At 42.9% G+C, this 21,282-nt stretch overlaps 1 protein-coding gene and 1 long non-coding RNA gene across 3 annotated transcripts in view; one reads left to right on the forward strand and one right to left on the reverse strand.

The window, feature by feature from the left end:
- Positions 1-4,060: 4,060 nt before the first annotated feature.
- LOC136359178 (uncharacterized) lies at positions 4,061-11,895 on the reverse strand. The gene is made up of 3 exons (XR_010743235.1): positions 11,585-11,895; positions 8,587-8,742; positions 4,061-4,930 (listed from the first exon to the last, which is right to left on the reverse strand). It is a non-coding gene; the product is annotated as an uncharacterized lncRNA (long non-coding RNA).
- HIVEP2 (HIVEP zinc finger 2) overlaps positions 10,770-21,282 on the forward strand; it is a 137,020-nt gene continuing 126,507 nt past the window's right edge. The window contains exon 1 of one of the 2 annotated variants that reach the window (XM_066315567.1): positions 10,770-11,298. The gene's annotated coding sequence lies outside the window, so the exon portion shown is untranslated. Of the gene's footprint in view, positions 11,299-12,967; positions 13,748-21,282 lie in introns of those variants that run through there. The other variant, XM_066315566.1, reaches the window with a different exon arrangement.

The raw sequence follows: 21,282 nt of genomic DNA on the forward strand, positions 1-21,282 counted from the left end.
AGGACACAGCGGGTAGTTTGACAAGTATCTTGAGCTTATGTCCAGCTCACTTGCCTGAGCAGAAGAAGCCAGTCTTTCCCTCTCCCCACCTGCTCTTGTCCTCCAGCCCCCATTTCAAGTGCATTGCTGATGTTGCTGACAGTGCAGCTCCCACAAGTACTTGTGTCAGGAGAGGAGAGGTGGTGGAAGAACAGGGCTAGGGACATCAGGAAGGGGAGGTTCGTGTGTCTCAGTGAACCATATACTTATGTCATTTCAAGCAGCTTGTGAAACCACTGCAGAGCCCCAGCTCAGCAAGATGCTCAAATATATGCCTAACTTGAGGCACACAGGCTCAAGAAAATACTAGAGCATATGCTTTATTTTTAAACACATTATTAAGAGCTTCCTGAATTGAGATAATTTCCTTCTCAGTATTTCTCTTCCCATCCAGCATAACTTTATTTTTTCACTTCCTGCCAATATGTACTTCATTTCCCTCTGCACATTGCCAGCCAGCCTTCAATTTGCTGGTTGGAGTATTTTCATTCTCTTAGGTAGAGTGTGTGTGTGTGTGGTGCCATATTATTTTGGGAAGACATTAAAGATACAGGGCAATAAAAATACAGATCCTCAGGGACTGGGAATGGGATGTGCTTCATTGAGTACTATAGCTATAGCTTTGTTGTCTTCTGTGTTGTATGAGTCCTGTAGAAAATTAAAGAGAATCTAATTAAAAAGCCTAAATATCTTCAAATAAGTTTGGATTCAGATTTCCATACTAACTTTTTCTGTTATCAGAACTTAGGGTATGGAGGAAAAATCTAGTTATGTACCATTTCTCATTGCTGTTCTGTCTCCTGTGGTCTTGGAGAGGCAGATAGGGGATATGAGAAAGCTTGTGAGTCCTGTCCTATAAGTCAGCTAGTGGGTCCAAGACAGTGTAAATAAATATCCCAAACTTTAGACAAGTTAAGTTCACCAGCTACCTGATTTGTTGACCCCAAATATTTCTTTAACTAGAAGATTTTATTCATGATTTCACTAAGAGCATTTCACTGAAGCCCAACTTTAAACTTTCTGTTTTCTCAGTACTTACAAGCTTGGGCTTCTTCAGCTGTGGGATCTTAAACAGTGCAGAGTATGTAGGCAATATCTTGTTATATTCATCTGAATGGGTAATACCTGTCAGTCTCCAAAGTCCTGTTGGGATGATAGTGGATGACTGGCACTGAAGAGGACTGGCTAATCTGTTAGATTGGTTTCAGCGATTTTTTTCCCCCAGTGGGATTGCCAGTTTTTGTTGTATCTGGCTGCTAGAATATTTTTACATAGTGTCTTTTGACTAAAATCAGAGTTAAATTACACTTCAGAACATCTATTGCCTGCAGTCATTGACTGCCTTTAACTGTATATTGGTTTGTGCTCAGAAACTGAAGATGCAATTTTGATCTTCTGAAAAAAAAAGAATTTCAGCTAATCATTTAACAGACCTTTACACCTACCTGCAGCAGAGAAGGTTGCTTTTAATTTCTTCTATGGCTGTGAGTGCCTATTGCTCACAGCACACAGGGTTAGCTGCTGCCAACTTTTCTGCAGTTTCAAAAGTTTCTGGATTGTTGAAATATAATTACAGTTTAAGTGAAGGTGCCACAAAACTTTGAATTTGCTCTTTTATTAATTTCTACAGTCCAGAGACCTTGAGCATGGAACACTGCTGGCCATGCTGTAAGCCCAAGAGTGAATCTCTTTTTATACATGTCAGTATTCACCAACAGACTTTTCCTAGGCTTCATGCTAGTTCCTTGCCAAAACATTGTAATTGCAGTGGCAATTTCAATTCTTAGTTTGCAGGTAAATATGCTTCTTAAACAGTCTGACAATGTCCTTATTGACCAAGAACACAATTTGACTCTTTCTGCCCTCTCCGGCCCCTCAAGCAGTGATTACGCATATCGAGATTACAACTGGAATTGTTAACAAACAGCATCCAATGAATGTAACTTGTTTGAATTTAATAGTGTTCACCTACCTAAAAAATCCAAAAATTTTCAAAAAGTAAGAAAACCATGTACTTGCATACTATTAGTCAACTAGAGATGGGGCCAAACTACGTCTTCTAGAGGTGTGCAAGAAATGCCACTATCTGTGAATAAGGATGGAGGGCACAGGATTGCAAAGTCTAGGACACTTAAGCATTTGTTTAAGTCCAGGAGAACATCACTGAAATCACTAGGTTTATTCCTGTACTTAACAGGAGTTATGCCATTACACACCAGCTTGACTTCAGGTTTATCTGTACTATACTGACTATGCAACTTTACCCAGCTCCCATTGATCAGAATCATTGTGCAGCCCTTAGTGGATCTTAAGTGATGTTAGACATTCCATCAGAGAAACATTGCTTCCATTACAGCTTACAGTTTTAACGTTTTAAAACTATCATTAAAATATGTAGCTTTAGAACATACTTTTTTTTCATATATGTAGCAGATGGCTATTTACTGGCAACTGGTCATGTATTAATTTTTCAGAAACCTGTTTCCTGAATATGATTAATGACTCACATCCACTTCATATCTCTTCATTCCAGATGAATGGTATATGGATTCTGAAATGCAAGACATATGCTGAACACCTAATTGGGCTGCCAATGGCTAAAAAATATTATAAGTTCAAAAAGTCAGGTAATACAAAGTTTTCTGCCTGGGTATTTCCCATTTACAAACCTGTGGTATTCAGGAAATAGAGTTTATATTGATATTTTAGCTTTTAGATTTGGTTACATTAGGAAAAATCAGTAATTTGTTGGAGATACTTTAATGCATTTTGGCTTTTAAAGCAGAAAATATAGCATGCTCTGCAATGTCTCTTCCATCACAAAGAAGAAAAACAATTCAAGGATGAACTGAATTTTTCATTGAATGATTCTCCACATAATGTTTGAAACTGAAAATAATTTTAAAAGTCCAAAAGTTGTCAGACATTTGCAGAAAGAGAGGCTAGTTGTGACTGAAAAAAGCTCCCTGAAACAACCCACCATACATTAGTAGGAAGATAAGGGCTGCCATTATTTCAGCCAGATGAGAACTTCATGTAATTTGTTGTCCTCAAAGTGTGGCCAGTTACATCATTCAGGGAAAGAATTTCCTCTTTTTTGTCTCCTCTAATTTTTCCATGATACGTCCATTTCTGCCAGTCAGTGAGTGGTTTAAGGACTGACCCCTAAGCATCTGCACATAGATGAGCTTTTTATAATAGCCAGTAATGAACTATCTCACAGCTAATGAGGCAAATCTTGTTTTCAAGACATTCGTAGCCTGGCACCCCAACATTCTTCTGCCTCAGATCTACACTTTTGCCATGTGCTGTGTTAAGTAACTTAACACAGTTAAGGGGCAGGGTGGGGGGGAGTTGGTTGCCTGTTTTAAATGTGATAAACCTCGGCTTTTTCTTGATGGGAGTGGGGATGGCACCATGCAATTTTTCAGGTTGTGCCAGCGCAGAAGAGCATTTGGCGTGTGCCACCTAGATCTATACAGCTGTAACACTTCTTTATCCCTTTTGTTTCTGAATTACTCCTGATAATGTGCTTTCATTGGTCACTGGGCTGATAGTTTTGCTGGACTGTTGCAATGACTACCATTTTTAACTGATGGTAGGTATAGACATGATGGTGAGTCTAGAGTTAGATTGCTCCCTGTTTTGTGCTTGCTGACCATGAATTTTATTTCCCTTCTATGTCCTACACATGTGAAACCTTAAACAGTACAGTTTCAGGTATTACAGAAATTTTAATGTACCGTATGACAAGTTGGTTAAAACTGACAAAATTGGTAGAAACACTTCAAACTTTTATTTTACACATGTTCAAACTGTTAATCCATTAAGATATTTATTCTAAACATTATTTTATTTATTACATTTCAGCAGAAGTTTTGATGACATTCTTACTGAGAATTATTGAGAACAATATTTCTTAGGAACAAGTAAGACCAATACAAAAGTGTGAGAAACTTTAAAGGCATATATTATCTGTTAATTTCACTTAATCGGAATTTTAGAAGTTTTGATCATCTACTGTAATGCACGTAACAAAATTTATATTGCCGACTCAAAAGTGAAAGGCTCTGATAAACTTCAATACTGAAAATTTTTCAGTTAAGCAGTTTCATGGATATTAGTAAAAGAATTTGGTCTTAAATTATTTATTTATGATCCACTATTACAATACTTCAAACAACACTGACATCTGTTTCAACTTTTTTTGGTATCCAAAATAATGCATTACTGTGCATGAATAACTCAGTGGTGTGAGACTCAGGTAGCCAAAGGACACTTTCTAGGTATGTCAAACAGCAAGTTATGACAAGAGCTGTGTAATGTTTGCTTTGAGCTTGTTCAACCAAATGATTAACTGAACAAAGTGCACCCACCATCAGAGGCAACTGCTGCCTGGCAGTGAAGCTGTTCACTCATTTGTTAAAAATATCTAACCAACACCTAAACTGCAAATACCATCTATGTCAGTACTGCCAACTCATCCACGTGTTTTACTGATTATTATGTTATGTAATATTTTTTTACCTTTGTAGAGATAATTCTTGATACTTCTGGCAAAAAGTGGCAATGTAGGAGTAACACACCTGCTTTCAGACAGAAGATTTATCAAATTATGCCACTTACACATGAATTAGATGGAACCAGCCTGGATTACATTTGCTCATGTCCATATTCATGACTTTCTAGTTCCTGACTTTATAAACTTTCATAAACCAAAGACTAATTTCTAATTCAAATCAGTAGTGTGAAGACCTGGAAAGTTCAGAAATGCGAAAGAACAGGAAAGTCCAAGACATATAGAAAGTGGCTGAGGTCCTTCAGTAGGTGGCACACTTCCCTCTCAATCAGCTGTGAAGGGAAGTATTTGCAGGATGCTCGGGGCGCTTGCCTGTGGGAAGATTCCAGAGATGCAAAACCAGGAAGGCAACCAATGTGGTTAGGAAGGTTCCCATGACATGTGCCAGAGCAGTATTGGAGATAGGATAATGTGGTGAAATTCTAGATAGCTGCAACTTACTCAATGCCATTTTTCTTATCCAAAGTACTCCCTACCATTTTGCGATATCCTCTTTACTCAGTTTTCAAGTTGTCACTACTTACTGTTAAGAATGGTCTGCCCCTCTGCTCTCTCCAGCCTATTACTGAAATTCTCTACACGTGAAGCACTGGAGATTTCTTTGAATTGGAAGATGATGCAAAAGGGTTGCCTATTTGAGAAGAACACTAAATGAAAGGCTTTCAGGACTAATGGGAATATAAATAGGTAAGCTTTTAGAAAATTAAGTCACTTAATAGTTCAGGTTATTTATAACTCAGAAGTTGCTAAATCATGCCGTGCCTTTGGCAGGCTCTTACTTCAGTTGTTCCTAGAAAAAATGGGGCAGGGTGAGGGGGAGAACTGAGTCCAGTATACAAAATCTGTAGGAGCTAATACTTTAAATATAAAAGAGAAATAACCAGTGCTGGGTAACATGTTCCACTTGTCAGCAAGGCAAAATATTTTTTTTCCAAATGCCTAAAAGTCTTTTAAAAACTTAATTGGATTGTGATGTTAAAAGAGATAATCAAAGAGAACCTGGCTATAGACCTTATAAGCTTTATTTATCTCACAAGAGAAGTGCACATAATCCCTTGCCTGAGTTTCTAGTCAGCACTGTAGATTTTCCTTTTCAGCTAGTCAATTAGCTATGAAAAAAATGAAAATGAGTAAGAGAAATCAAATTTTATTTAAAAACATTTTCCCAGGATTCACTGCCTTTAAAAAATGTTCCCATGAAAGGGCATAATTTCAGAAAATTTTGCCTTTTTAATTTCTTCACCCTCTTCCAAGGTCAAGTGATGACACGTTATTATCAAGCTGTTGATGCACATAGCATGTTAGTTCTGCATCTGGAAATACTTTATGTGGAGAAAATAACTTTTCTTTTTTTTTTTAAGGAAATCTCAAGATAGCAGAAAAATATTTTTCCTTCAGGAAATATAGCCATTTGTTCGTTACCAGGCAAACAGGACTCCCCTTCCTTTGGGCCCTCTGCCAGAGTTATTTACACACAGACTTGTTCAAGCTAACCACCTTGGCTTCGTGCTCCCTCACACCATTTGATACCGTATGAGATTGGAGCTGTTGTGGATAAAGAAGTGCTCCACTGTGACTCCTTTGTGTTCTGTGGAGGAGTCATGGGCACACTCCCCCATGAGGAAAGATTACCCTTGTTTACGTAGGAGAGTAGACAAACAAGATACAGCAGTCTGGATTCAAGGCACACATAGCAAGAGGTATTGAGAGGGTGAACTGGCAGTGTCTTTTTCTCTTTTCTCATACAATGAGATGGCACTTGAGCAAAAGGAAAGCAATATGTACATATGAGAAAGTGGAATGCTGTGGCTGGAAATATATTTTATTGTATTAAATGATTAAATTATATGGGAAACTCATAACTGCTAGTTATCTCTGAGAAGAGCTTGAGATGGCCAGTAGAAGGTAGATATCTCTTAAAATAAAAAATTAGTTACCTGAATCAGTACTGCTCTTCAAATGGATTTTGTGATGTATTTGACATCCAAAGTAAAGTCAGAGGCAAATACAGCCCTTCTAATACTCTTGCCGACTCTTCTGATACATGCCAGTCTCCCTTCTCACCCTCCTTGCTGGCCCCAGAGCCACTGGGTGTGCCCTCCCAGGCTCTCCATGCGTCCCTGAGAGGGACTGGTGGCCGGGACCCTCACCCTCGCAGGCCGTTCATCACCCAGCGCCCAGCTCAGAGCTCTCCTCTCTTCTAATGAGGGGGGAAAGAGCAGATCTTAAAACGAGGAGAACAGAAGAGGGAGTATACCCACCTCTTCCAGCATTGGAAAGCCAGGGCTGGAAATACTCAGGGCTCTGAGTATCTTGCATATTTTTCTACTAAGCACAAAGAGCACTGAGTGCAATGAGGGCATTAGAAAAGGCAGGGGTATGGGCAAGGGCAGCAAGAGACATTGCAGTCCAAGCAGTCAGAAAAATGAGAGAACGAACATGGGAGGAAACTCCTGTATAAATAAGGACAATGTGTTTTAAACATCACTGATAGGAAACTACTAGTAGTTGTTTATTTATGAGGAAAGCCATTCACAGGCAGTTTCCCATAGATTTTCTAACTTAATCAAACCTTAAGAAAGAGGCTCTAAACAGCAAAATAACACCACTAATTTTGTTTTGCACTCCTACCCTTTGAGCCTTTCAGAAAATTGGATACATTTGGTCCATTTTGCTTTACACTGCTCGCAGTGAAATCAGTAGATGGGTATCAGTGCCTTATATAAAGGATTTGTCTCTTTTGCTACAGTTCTATCTGTAGCAACTTTGTGAAGAATAGTAATGAGCTTGTGGGTACAGGTTTGGGGACCAAGTAATTTTTTCTTAATAAAGGATGAACTGCTTTAAAATCACTAGCTATTTTAGGAATAGTTGTTTAACATTTCAATTCAATGGCACTATTATAGAAAAATTATGTAATGCTTTCTATTATCTACTTTGAGAGCAGCAGTTTACAAAACTGATGGATTCTGTGTGTTCTGAGATCAAACCAGATTTTCAGAGTAATTTTTAGCATTTAATAATCTGTGAACATCACTGCTGAATTTTATCATTGTATGTTGTGTTTGCTGTGAGTTGCAGCTGTGATGGCCAAGGTGCTTTCCAAGCAACAAGAATCTTTTTTGATGAATCTGCAAAATGTGTATTTAAATAACAGCTGTAAATCTTACATCTGAGAGCTCCCTTAGTTCTTTTCTATGTTAGAGTTATAGTTTTATTAAATGCTGGGTGTAAACAAAAAAAATCTAGAGGGAAATGATAGGATGGTATGATGCAAGGACATCATTACTAAGTTATGTTGTTGCCACAAGTAGGCGAGAGAAAGTGAATCAGATGTCTGATGCCTCTCTGCAGAGTCACTGGCAGGAGTTTGGGAGGAAAACTACCGTGGTATCCCAGCTGCAGTCCCCCTGTGGGACAGTGCTCCTGCCTCATGCTCCCCGTGGGAGGGGAAAGGGGCATCGGTCAGGGATGAAGGTCAGTCTGTACTCAGTTACACCCACTCCCCTACAACTGTGCATAGAGGGGGACAGGACTGAAGGAACCCTGTGAAGACCTCCTTGCCTCTTTGGCTGGGGAGGAAGCAAGCTAAGGACCCTTGCAGCTGCAGGTTGTGCAGCTTGTCAAAACCTGCTCTGGGGCTTGAGCCAAAAAAATTTTGTACAATAGTGAGGGTCTCTGAGCACAGTTGTAACTTCGCTCTCTCTCCTGGCAACACAAAAGTGCTAAAGAGTTGTAGCTCCAGCACATATCCTGTACAGCCACTGTGAAGGAAATGGCTGTGGCTCAGATGGTGCAATACTAAGAGAATGTGGGAAAGCACACATAGTATAGCTTCTTGAGGTAACCAATGTAATTGGAAAAAGACCTTTATTTTGAAAGGCATTACAGAGAAACATTTTTTTACTTTGCTTTGAGACTGACTGTAAATAAACTCCTATTTTGAACACTGAACCTTATTGCAGTACCTTTTGTGGGCTGGTCTCTGTGTCAGTAAAAATGAACTTCAGAAGTCTTGCAAGAGGGACGAGAGAGGACGACAATGCTGGGCATACACAAAGAAGTCAAAGGTGCTGGTCAGGTGTCTGCAGCCTCCCAGAGGCGAATATACTGGCAGCCATCATCTGGGGGCAGAGATAAATGCTGCTGTTGTAGAAAACAGCAGGATGGGAAAACCTCAATTTGAAACAAATCCTAAGCACTCCCATTTCCCATTGACTTATTCTGACACGACATCAAATAAAGATCACAACCCCAAAGTCAATATGTTTGCTCAGACAGAATAATTCCAGTCAAACAATACTTGGTGTCAGGAATAACAGTATCACTCACACTTACAAAATCAGGAAAACAAAGACAGACATGCTCATGGACCTAAAAAGGAGAAAAATCTTCTTTCTTCAGCCCTCTTAGTACTGAACATGCTTGTAGGAGCAAGTTTTGTTTGTTTGTTTTGTAAGAGAAGTCATAATTTATAATGAAATTATGGTCACATGATCTTGTGCCAGTATAACTTGAGGGAAACCCCAAGAAATCCCAAGACTCTCTTGCACCTTCTGGATTGAGCAAAATAAAGCACTAGGAACCTGACTCAGTGATCATCAAAATTAACAGGGGCCACGGACCACAGTAGCATGAGAAGATTTTTGTTAATACATTCTGTGCCCTTCTATGTACTTGTATTGCCAGCTCTGAGCACTGAATTGTTATTAGTCCCTAAAGTTGCAGGAAGAACTTAAACTCTTATCTACTAAAATTAGGAAATAATGGTTTTATTTACCCTGGCATCTGCCATAAGAACGACTGCTTTCAGGATTTATGCATAAACTTTTGCCTTTTCATCCATGAGGCTGATTTTTTTCTTGATTTCAGTCAAAAGAATAATCCCAGATCCCAGTATGACTTTCTATGTCACCATGACAGTGCTGAGAATTGGTATCACTTCGAATCAATTTCCAGTAGCCTGTAAACGTGGCTGAATGGATTCCTCAAAGGAAAATTTGCTCTGAAAAGTAAGTGAAGACCTGCTGTCAAAACCCCAGCAGGCGCCGGTGCCACTGCAAAGCCAAACCAGGCGAGGCCAGCCAAGGGACCCCCGCGCTGCCGGAGCGGCCGGGAGAGGGAACCAGCCGGTCGAGCTTCGCTCTCCGAGCAGCGGTGGCAAATCTCAGGAATACAAACGCCGTTCCCCGGAATCGCGCTCAGGCTTAACTAACTCAAAGGCAGCGTGAGCGGCAGGACCCGGGGCGTGTGTCGGTGCGGGACCAGGGCCGCGTCCCGCTTCGGCGAACATTCCGAAATCCCGTGGGGGGCTCCCGACCACAGCGGAAGGGCGGTGGGATGTCTCAAGGAAGCACGAGCACCGCCTCGCCCGGCCGGGAGGGTATTCCCTTTGCAGCGCCCGCCCGCCCCGGGGCCGCTGCGAGAGAGCGGCCCCGCCGCCGGCCCCGGCCCGGCCGAACCCGCCCCGGGCGCTGCGGGCCCCCACTGCCGCGGGCGGCCCCGTTCCCGGCGCGGCGGCCGCCCGTGTCCCCTGCCCGCCCTCCCGGCGGCGCGGGCCGCTCCCGGGGCCGGCGCTTCGCTCCGCTCGGCCGCGGCGCCGGCGGCGAGCGGGTGTTTCGATAAATGCGTATGTCTGCGGCACAGCCCGGGGCGGCGCGGCGGGCTGCCTGCCCTCCGGGGCGGCAGCGAGCCCCACCGAGCCGGCGCCCCCTCCTCCGGGGCCATGTGCCGAGGGGTGAGCGAGGGCCAGGGTGGTCCCCGCCCGCGGGAGACCCGGGCTCGGCCGTGAAGCCGGGGTCGGCGGCCGGCACGGGGAGCCCCGGCGGTGTATTGTTCTCCCTGACAGATAACGCGATCTCGAGCAGGCGAGAGCGAGGGGGCGGAGGGGCCGGGGGAGGGAGAGAAAGGAAGCGGAGGGAGGGGAGGGGGCAGGAGGATCCCGCGTCCTCGGAGGAAATTCTCAGGCCGGGAGGACGCGCGGCTTGCGCACGGCAAGCCGGGACTGGCTCTCCTGGGAGTTCCCTCGGCGGGGAGGGGGAGGGGAGAGGCGATCTCCGCCGGCGGGGAGAGGCCGCGGCTTCGCCCTGCGAGGCCCTGCCTCCTCGGTGCGCGCCCTCCCCGCCGCGGGGCTCCCGCGGCTCCCGCCCCGCACGGCTCCCAGGGCGGGCAGCGCCCAGCACCGCGCCCGGGAGCGCTCCCGCCGCCGCGCGGGGGGACCCGGTGACGTCACGGGCGGCGCGCTCCCCGCGCTCGCTCCGCGCTCGCCGCCCTGTAACTTCTGTTCTGGGAAGTGGTGCCAGGAATAGCCCGGCGGAGCCGCCTGCAGCGCGGAGCGCTCCCTCCCGCCGCGGCCAGGGCGGGCTGCGGCTCCCGGGCCTCCGCCTCTCCCCTGTGCAACACCAGCCCCTCCGCCACTGTCAGGGAGATGGTGATGAGCCTTCCCAAAAAGAGGGAGAGGAATGACCTGCCTTAAGATAAACGCGTGAAGCGGGCGCCCCTTGGCCGCTGGAATATCTCTGTCTGTCTTTATATATAAAGAAGCACCGCGAGCCGCCTCACTCCGGGCGAGCCCTTAGCAAAGGAACAACACGAGCGCCCGGCGGGATCAGCAGCAGCAGCAGCAACAACAACAAGGGCACCGGGAGGGTTTCCCTCCTTCCTCCTCGGTGATTTCCCAGGTGAGCAGCACCGGCTGCTGCGGGCAGCCCCCTCCTCCCTGCCCGCCGCTCGCCCCCTGTCACCGCCACCAGCTGACAGCCGCGCCGGGGCGGCGGGGCTCGGGTGCGGGGCGCCGCGGGGCTGGGGTCGGGCCGCGGCAGGCAGGGCGCTCAGCGGAGCGGGGGCTCCGAGGCCGGCGCTCCGAGTGCCGCCCGGGGCTGCGGGGGTAAGTGGAGGGCAAGGCGGCGGGAGGGCGCCAGCGGGGGAAGCCGGCGGGGCTGTAAAACCGCCGGACCGGTAAGTCACCTCTGTGGCGGCGGCTCCGGGCGCTGGCAGGCACCGGCACCGTCCCCGGGGCACCACGGCCGGCGGCCCTTCCCGCTGAGCCGACGCAGGAGGGGGACACGGTGGGGACAGGCCTTTGTCGGTGACACGCCGTTAGGAAATGTGGGGAATACCCGGCTTGTAAGTGTATGCAGATGAGGAGAAGGCTGCCTTGCGTAATCCTCTCCTGCGGCGGGGAATGGGCATGGTCACCGCCGGGGAGAGGCGCCCGCGGGGGGGCCGACCCGACGGGGCTCTCACCGCGGCCTCCGGCGCCCCGGCAGCGGATGGGGGGGGCAGCAAGGCCGGGGGGGCGCCCGGGGCCACCCGGCGCGGCGGAGGGCAGAGCGCTGGAGGTAGCCCAGGGAGGGAGGGAGGGGATGTGCCCCGGCTGCCAGCGCGTCCCCGCGGGGGTGCCGGACTCGGGGGAAGTACGCGTGTGTGCGGGGACACCCGGCACCGCGCCGGGGTGCGTGTGCGAGAGTGCGTGTGCGCGCTGCGCCGCGGTGACTGTTCCCTGAAGTGGGTGGGACGTTGGCCCGTTCCGGGAATGTTCCATGACGTGTAAACGCCACAGGAAGGGGGTTAACGAGGGGCTCGGCCGGGGCCGCCGCCGGGTCCCTCCCTTTCTCCCTCCCTCTGTCCCCCCGCCCGCCGGCGGGGCTGCCTCGGGGGCCGGCGGGGGCACGATCCCTTATGTAATGCGGGGTACGTGTGCGGCCGGCGGGGATTATGTAAGCGGCACGTCCGCGCCTGTCGCATAGGATATCGCATAGGATACACCGCCGCACGCCGGCTCCGCGCCGGGAGGCGGGCAGGGGCGGCGAGCTGCCCTGCCGCGTCCCCGCCGTGTCCCCGCCGTCGGGGTCAAGCGGAGCGGGGAGGCGGGGGAAAGCCCCGGGTTATCCCGGGTCATGCCCCGCAGCCCGCCCTGACCTTCCTGCCGGGGGCTGGCGCGCCGCACGGCCTTCCCCTCGTGAGGGAGCCCGAGGCGGAGGGTTGGGAGGGCGGTGATGTCCGGCCTCCAGGTGCTGGGTGTCCCCGAGAGCTCCGGCCCGCGGGAGGCCCCGCCGCCTCAGCGCCTGGCCCGGGGTCCCGGCCGGCCGGCGGCCAGCGCGGCTTGTCTCCCTGGGCCGGCGGCCGGGGCTCGCCCCGGGACAGCGATAAACCTCCGCAAAGCTTAATTTCCCGGAAAAGGGTTCTGTTTTTCTTACTAGTTGGCACTAATCGTCAAACTTTTTTTTTTTTTTTTTTTTTTTTTTTTTTTTTTTTTTTGAGTTTGGGTTGGTTTGCTTTTTTTCTTTTTTGCATGATAGTTGCAAAAATGAAACTTCTGCTCAAACACTCATGACTTGGGGTTTTTTAGGCAATAATTCTTAATAATTCCTAAACTTTTTTTTTCTTTTTAAACTAAAGTAATCAAAATACGAATGAATTTTAGCATAAATATTTAGCTAAATAGTTTCTCTTGTCTCTTTTTAAAGTGAAGCCTACTTTAGTATTAAACTTGTCTGGGGTTGTACATTATTAAATAATAGAGGGGGCGCTGAACATTTTATGCTGACTTAGTCAAGGGTGTCACATTTTCTTTATTTTTTTTTTCTTCTAATGAATTTATACTGAGAATTATTAGGAAAGAAGTAAACAAAGTGGTCAGGCTGCCATAAGAGAAGCATTGCTGGCTAGATCTGTGTTTCTCTGCTTCCCGGAGCTGCGGGTGCAGGCGTGTGTTCGTGCAGCTCCCAGCGCAAGGGGGCTCCGCTCATCGTCATCGGGAGTTCTGGGGACACCGGGTAGTTAAGAGTAATTACTTGATTAGAGGATCTACTGGTCTAACGAGGTACAAATTCAGTGGGCCCAGTTTTCAATTCTGTTGTTGTTGTGGATTACCACTGACTACCGGAGGAATTTGATCCTCAGGTTATCAGGACACGGTGTGGAATCCTCAATATTTTGATAGTGAAGATGATATACAGACGTGCTAAAAAAGTGCATCTGTTTTTCAAAGATAGGAGAGTCTCTGCCTGTTAGATTTGCAGCACGTGGACATATTTAGATAGATGCAGTTTAACCTGGGAGTTATATTTATTTACACTTAGATGTTGCATCTTTCCTGATCCTTCCACTCAGGAGTGGAAACTTCAGGTATGGATTATCTGAAACTTTCTTCCTTTTTTTTTTTTTTTTCACTTTGTCTTATTTCTCCAAAAAAAAAAAAAAAAAAAGTGTTGTAGAGTAGGCTGAGAGGGTTTGTTCATGTGAGTTTTAAGACATTACTACTGTCATCTGCAAATGTATTTAAGACTACTGTGGTTTTCAGCTGTGCAAAGGCAGCAGCGATATGCTACAAAGTCAGTCTGTCATTACTTTTGTTGATCGAACAATCCACATTTTTAATGTTTTGTTGTGTGTGATGTTGGTATTGTTTTTCAGTGGCTGTTGGGCGTAGCAGTTCTATACATCCTGACTGACGTGATTTCTTGAAACCTCGCTGCTATGGGTTAGAATAGAATCGAGCAGCACTTGTCCCAAAGCACAAATGTAGAGGACTTTTAATTGTGTGTCTAAGTCCAATTGTGTGGCAACAGTGCAGAATGCTTCTTTATAAAGGCAGATTATTAGATTCTCAAGTGACTAGATTGCCTCATATGTGAGATCTGTTTACAAACCTTCTTGTTACTATGAAGACAAAACAGAGAGCCATATGCATTCATGTGGTCCTTGCTGAATAATGGTACATGTGTCTACTTGAGTGTTTGGCAGTATATCATGTTTAGTTTATGTGGTGGCACCCTACAAGGCTATTCTTTTTTGACTTTTAACTATTTCTAATACCACTGGCTGTACTCAGCTGTGTGAGCAAATTTATGACTCTGGTCTGCATGTTTGTAACGAAGCTGGATGTTTTTAAAGCAGTACATTTATTGTTAAGCATTTTGCCAAACTTCTTTGCTTATTCATTTATTTAGGTGCTTTAAAACAAAAAAAAGAATCAAGGTGAATTGGATTTAAACAGAAGTGAAAGTAACAAGTACCATTTTATATGTCCCTCTGCTCATCATTTTTCATCAACAGCAGGGGTAGTTACTGGTTCTGCTTTTGTAAATTAACCGTATTGGGTAAGGTAGTGGGAATATAGGAGCTGTGTGCCTGGCAGAAGTGGTTTACTTAGTGAAATACTGCGATACTCACCCATCAAAGAGAAGAATGCTTGCTATTTAAGAGTATTCCTGTATACAAGTCATAGTAATGTATAAGTCACAGTAATGTGACTGGGATTATGAAATATGGCTTGCCATCTTTCAAATTTGAGTGTGGTGGGGTTTATAATAAGCTGTGGTTGGTTATATTGATAGTTATCTATCCAACTCTGTAAGTAGAGCTCGGCAAATACTACTTGCTTGTAGTTGACTCTGCCTAGGAATTGCAGGTGAATGGGCAGAGCTGAGTACTGACTTCCTCTGTCTTGGGTCCCATCATGAATCACGCCCACGAAAAGTTGGTTCTTCATGTCAGTGGTCTTCACACAGGGTAAAGGGAACATGTTTTATCCTTTTTACCTCAAACTGTCAGTATGGGGTTTTAAATTATTGGTCCTTCAAGCAGGAGGAATGCATAATTATTATTATTCTTATGGGTTAAAGGCTTCAGGAAGAGTTAATTGTTAATACTTTTGGGAGTTAAACAGGAGTGTTGAGTGCAGAGGCTGCATACCTTTGTTATTTGAAAAAGGTCCGATAAGTTACAAGGAAACTACTTTAAAATATTTTTTAAAGAGGCAGGTTATTTTTTTCTCAAGGTTTCTTGAACAGCATCTCTGAAATAGTATGCTGCAGATTAAATATTTTTAAGTTATTTGGCTTTCTCCTGTAGTTTATCGATTTGTTTGTTGGAGGTTTTTTGTTGGTTGTTTTTTTTTTTTTTTTTTTTCAGTAGAATATCTAGCAGTTGCTAAAATACGAAGAAACAACAAAGTGAAGAGTAAGCTAGATGGAAAATGGAGAACAGTATTTTTTCACATATTCAGTCAGTAATTTGGGATGCTACATTTAAATAAAGTAGCACAGAATTATGATAGAACAATGAAAGTTTCGAGCTGGTTGTGCCATTCTGATAGGAAATAGCAGCTTTCTACAGCCTTGTTTCTCTTTTGGGTGCTTAAAATTTTTTGTAAGACTTTGCAACTCTATTTCAGCAGGAAATATTAAAAAGCAGTTCATTGTGGCCATATTTTTCATTCTCAAGTGAAATTAGAACTTGTGAAAATGCTGGTCTGACAGCCTGAGAGAAAAAAATCCACTGTAAATGGAAATATTATAAGTTTTTCCATGACAACCAAGGCCCTGTTTAGACTTAAAAAAATCATTAGTGAAATTAAAGAATATGTTAATGTCTGGAAACATCTGTGGTTTTTAAATATTTTTTTTCTTTTTACTGAAATAGCAAGTGGGAGGTACCCCAATAAAATGGACGTTTTATTTCACCATTCTGTTTTGTTCACAGATTAAACAATTGGCTTTACCCTCCCTACTCATTTGTAGTAGGTTGTTCCAAGGAAGGTTTGTCCCTGGGAAACCTCCCTTGCAAAGCCATGAGCATGGAAAAGGTGTGAGAGGATATGGGTAGGGGAACAATCTTACACAGTCTTTCAAAATCCTCAGTGTAGAATAAGACATTAAAGTACCATATGCAGTTTTGTCTGTCAGGAATCTCTTACCTTTTTTTATTGTCTTGTGATTAAATTGTTGCCATCATTGATATGGTCTAAACCTAAGAGCTTCTTTTTGCTCTGAGGAAGTATTGTGGATTCTTGTTTCCATTTGTCTTTCAGGCACATTCTGTATGTCTCCAGAATGGTCACTCTGTTCTCTGTATGCCAGGGTAGCAGCAGTGGAGTGTGGACCACACTGGTTTTGGTCACAGTATTGCTTATGTTTCCCTAGTTCCTTCTCTGCCCTGGATGTGTCGCTTTTACTGTTTCTTGAACCTGGATATCACCTTTTACTGGAGTAAGCAAAACCTGTGCATGCTTTTTTCCCTCCTTCACTTTCTCTGGATGGGAGTCTCTGGGCATACCTACTGAAAAATGTACCACTTGAGTGGTTTTCTTAAAGTAATACAGTGCACAAATATGGATTTAATTATCTGATGTAAATTCCCTTGGTACATGGTTATGCTGATATGACCAGTTTATATAGTGATAATATCCCTTTTTTCTGGGTTTGTTTTTGCACATTCTATCGCTGTCAGTGTAAACTTGGTCTCAGCAGAAAAGTTTTATCTAAATATGACATGGAAACCACAAGTAATGTAATAATGTAGTAGGTAATGAGTTTATGGCCACTTCATGTACACATGAATTTGTTTTGCTGCACCTCAATTTGTGTTTTACAGAAAGTTCTTTTCTTGTTTTTTGTTTGTTTGATTGGTTTTTTTCCCTTCTATTAGTTGATAGTTCTGCCCTAAAACACTTACAGAGTCTGAAAAATGCAACTCATGTACAAGAAATTTGATCCTGCACACCCAAAAGAGAATAGTAAAGAATAGATCTATTCCTAAATGTGTTTAATTGCAACTTAAGTAAGTCGTAATAAACTGCTGCAGCTCTGGCTAAAATCTTTGATTTATGTAAGTTGCAAAAAAGGGGGGTGAAAAGGATATACAGTATTTTTTGAAAGGTGTGGCTTAATTGCTGTTGTGTTATATGGGAGAAATTCTAGGTTTGACTACTACAGAAAGTTTCTATTTCAGGTAGTAGTTTATTGGAAATTTCATACAAAGAAAAGCAGTTAGGTAATTTGCATGCAAAGTTCAGTTTAATAGAAAAGTGAAAACTAGAGGAGCGAAAATTGAAATTACAGTGTCAGGTGACATTTTAAAAGTAATGCAGTAAAGTAGAGTTTGACCCTCTTCATGAGAAAATACTCAGAAAAATTCCAAGTTGTTTTCTGTAATTTATGGTGAAGTTTAGACGTTTGTGGCTACAGAGAATAATATTCCTAAAGAAATGTAAAAAGCTGAAAGAAAATTCTAACTGCAAAGTGTAAAACAGGATATAAAGTCAGAGAATTTTGTTGAAATAATATTATTTATTGAGAAGTTTTTCCATAGAGCACTATCTGGGCTTAGGCAGAAACTCTAAAAAAATCTAATGGCACAGGATCAGGGTTATCAAAATTAATCTTACTAGAGAGTGGGGTTTTCTTGCATGTTGGTGTGGGGTTTTTTGTCATTTTTGTTTGTTTAAATAAGATACATAAATATAGAGACTGGGATATTTATCTTGTGTTTGTGGCTTGCATTAGAACAAAACATGTGTGGTGTTTCAAGAAAGAATAGTATGAAATAATAGCTGAGGTTACCCTTCCTTTACAACAAGATGTGATACTATTTAGTTTGAGCAAAAACTATTTAGTTTAGACCAAAGTCAGTATTCAACAGAGACGTAAGTTGCTGGCATCTATTAACAGTCTTCATAGGTCAGTGTAGTTCATTCTGAGTCTAGTCTTTTTACAAAAGCTCTAGAACTATCTTCAGTTTTATGTTCCTTGTCTTTCAAAGACAGCTAAAATAAATAGTTCATTTAGCTGAAAAACAATATCTTTACTTGCTCTTAACTGTTGTCAATTTTTGTGAGGAGTGGATGTGATTTTCTTTCTTTCTGCACAAGCATTAGCAATGAAAAAGAGACGCCCTAGAGTGTAGCGCAGGCTCATGGTTCACTGACACCTGTGCACGCTGGAAGTATTCAGCTGAGTTCTGTGTGACACCTGTGAAACACTGATTCATCTCGAGAGTTGAATTTCTAAAACTGTTTTGTTAATGTTTTAGAAGAGAAAATCAAGAACAATTCATGGTCTTCCTTAACAATAGAGATGAACAAATGTTGACTTTTTCCCATTTAAAATGGGTTATTTTTATGAAGGTAATTTCTGAAACTGCTTATGAAAAGCCTTTTAAGTGCATTTGTCTGAAGTAAAATAGTTCTTCAGTGAAAAAGGCATTTATCTTTGGCAGGGCATTCATAGACTCCTACAGACAATTTCCCTGTCCTGTGTAAGTCAATAGAAGTTTCTTCAGTTTGGTAAAAAAAGGATTAAACTATCAACTATGAGACTGTTAAGTTGGACATCTTGCTGCTGTCTTGATATGATAATCTGTTTTGATCACCAGGTGAGGCTGTAATACTAGGCTCTTTGAGTAAAGAGATTTTGCTTTAAAATCTCTTCAAAGCTATGTGAATTTAATTTCTTCCAGCATTCTTAGTAAATTTGTGTCAAATAAAACTTGCAGTCTGTTCCATTTTATGCTTGGTCTTGCAATATTAGCAAAATCCCTTTAAAAGTTAGTGAATATATTCACAGAGCTGCTTGGCTAGAATATTTGATTTCTTAAGGTTTAAATAATGGATAAGCTACATGTATTTAATTTGTGAGGTACAGTTGAATTTGGATAGAGGCTTAGCAAGATGTTACTGATACATCTGAAGAAATTTTTGGTAAGTGTAAGGGTGGGAGTCGTTTATATAATACGTTTAGGAGGAAATTATGTTAGTGAAATACAGACTGACAGAAAGGTAGGTATTTGTTTTATAGCTAGAGTGATACCAAGTACTGTATTGCTACCTCTGCAGTTGGTTTTTATGGTGGAAAATGTTGGGATCAAGAGGACAGTGAAGTTGGTTCAGTAAGTCATCTGTCATGTTTGATATGTCATATATTTTTAATCTCTGATTTACCTAATTACTAATTAAGTACACAAATCATGCTCATCTTTGACCTAATTCACTGTAGTGAGTAATGTTAATTATTGGTGAAGAACTTCATAGTCAGCCACGCATTAGTAAAACTACTCAATGATTTGGAGTGATTAGTAGGGCAATTTTGAGTCAGCTGTTTTTTCTAAACAACTAAGGTTGTAAATTGGAACTGATATATAGTAGTATGAGGGCACCTACCTTCCTTTGGTCTGACAGGACTTTGGTCTGTGAAATGTGGAGAGGCAAAAGGATGACATATAATTCCTTCATTTTCTCTGCTTTGTTTTATAGCTCGGCTCATATAGTTGTTCAGTGATTTTATTAAATTAGTGATGTCTTCATGGAAAAAAATTTAACTGCTCTTTTATGAACAGGCTTGAAGGAGAGGTGAGAAGGTAATAGAAAAGGGAATGGAGAAGGGAATGGAAGCATATCAGGTCTTCCAAATTTTTTTTTTAATCAAGGATGAGATGCATTTACATGTCACCTTGGAAATGCTTGTTTTGCTTCTGGGTTGTACAGATTTCCTCATCCAAGGCTGATAAACCCAAACCCTCCATGATGGGAAACTAGACTGGACACATTCACTTGGAAAAGATGAGAGTAACTGGAAGAACGTTTGCTTTAGTTTTGGTCTATGTCCTCTGTGTGATGCGTTATAGTGGTGGGTCTTGGATATTTTATCATTGTTCTGTAGGAACAGTGATGTAGTTTGTAGTAGATGTACCCTGACTTTCCTCCCCCTGCTCCCCAGATCACCTGTGCATGGCAGGAAAGAGAAAGACACATGGGATGATGGAGTTCCTTCATGCACACCTCTCTAAAACTTCAGTGCAGCATATTTTCTACAAATGGAATGAATATGAGAGAAACCTTTTAATTTTCTTTCTCACTCACAGCCTTCTTAATTATAGAAGAAAACAGGGTTCTTAAATGCACAATTTTGGAAGTATGCTGGTTGAGGATGAGGCTTAGAGGGGAAGATCAGTAAGATGGGGAGGGAAGGTATGAATGTGATTGACAGTGGATTATAATTGCCTACAGGAAGTTATTTTTATCATCTCAAGTGTCCCTCTAACCTACAGCATTTTAGTAATACTGTCTTTAGAATCCCTGCCCAGTCTCAAGTCATACGAACATTTGTCAATGAGTAACTAAGATCCTAAGAAAGGCACATTCAAGGATACAGTGGTAACATCCTCTAACTTCCAACTTCGGCATCTCCACAGATAGCTTGTACACAGAATATGATGCTTCTTGTCTTGCTTGAGGGTATTTATTTTTACATTTGCTTATGCATGGTTTTGATTTAATTTATTTGCAGTATCATTTGATCCCAGTCAATAAATTGACCCACCTAACTAGCAAGCAGAGGAATAAATGAAACTAATTTTGAGTCTCTTTTTCTTAGTCAGGTGGGTTGTCTGGTGAGCCAAAAGTGTAATAAATACATTTGATAGCTGTTTACAGATTACCACACTAGAAAACAGAAAGCTGTGTTTCAATTTCCTTGCCTATTTCAGACAGTATCACATGCAGGTGATGGGATTATACTTGTCTTTTTATCTCAGACAAAAATGCATTTTTTTTGTTCCTGCTTTGATGCTTTCCCATAAAAATGAACATATTACAGCAGAAAATGGAGGGGGTTTGTCACATTGTGTGAAGAAGTATATGGGAATGCATGTCTAAGCATAAACATCTAGACTCATGTATGTATATGTTATCATAGCTTTTACCTCTAGTCATGTTCCTTCATCTGTCTCCTTCATAGTAAATATACCTGGAATAATTTCATGATTGGAGGTCTGGCTTGTTTGGTGCTGGGAAAAAGATTGTCCTGGATTCCATGTAGGTTCAACTTCTGCTGTTGGTTAACTATCAAAGAAAATATTTGAAATAAATAAATAAATTTATTTGA

Source organism: Sylvia atricapilla, chromosome 3 (assembly GCF_009819655.1).
Source record: "Sylvia atricapilla isolate bSylAtr1 chromosome 3, bSylAtr1.pri, whole genome shotgun sequence".
NCBI classification, from domain to species: domain Eukaryota; kingdom Metazoa; phylum Chordata; class Aves; order Passeriformes; family Sylviidae; genus Sylvia; species Sylvia atricapilla.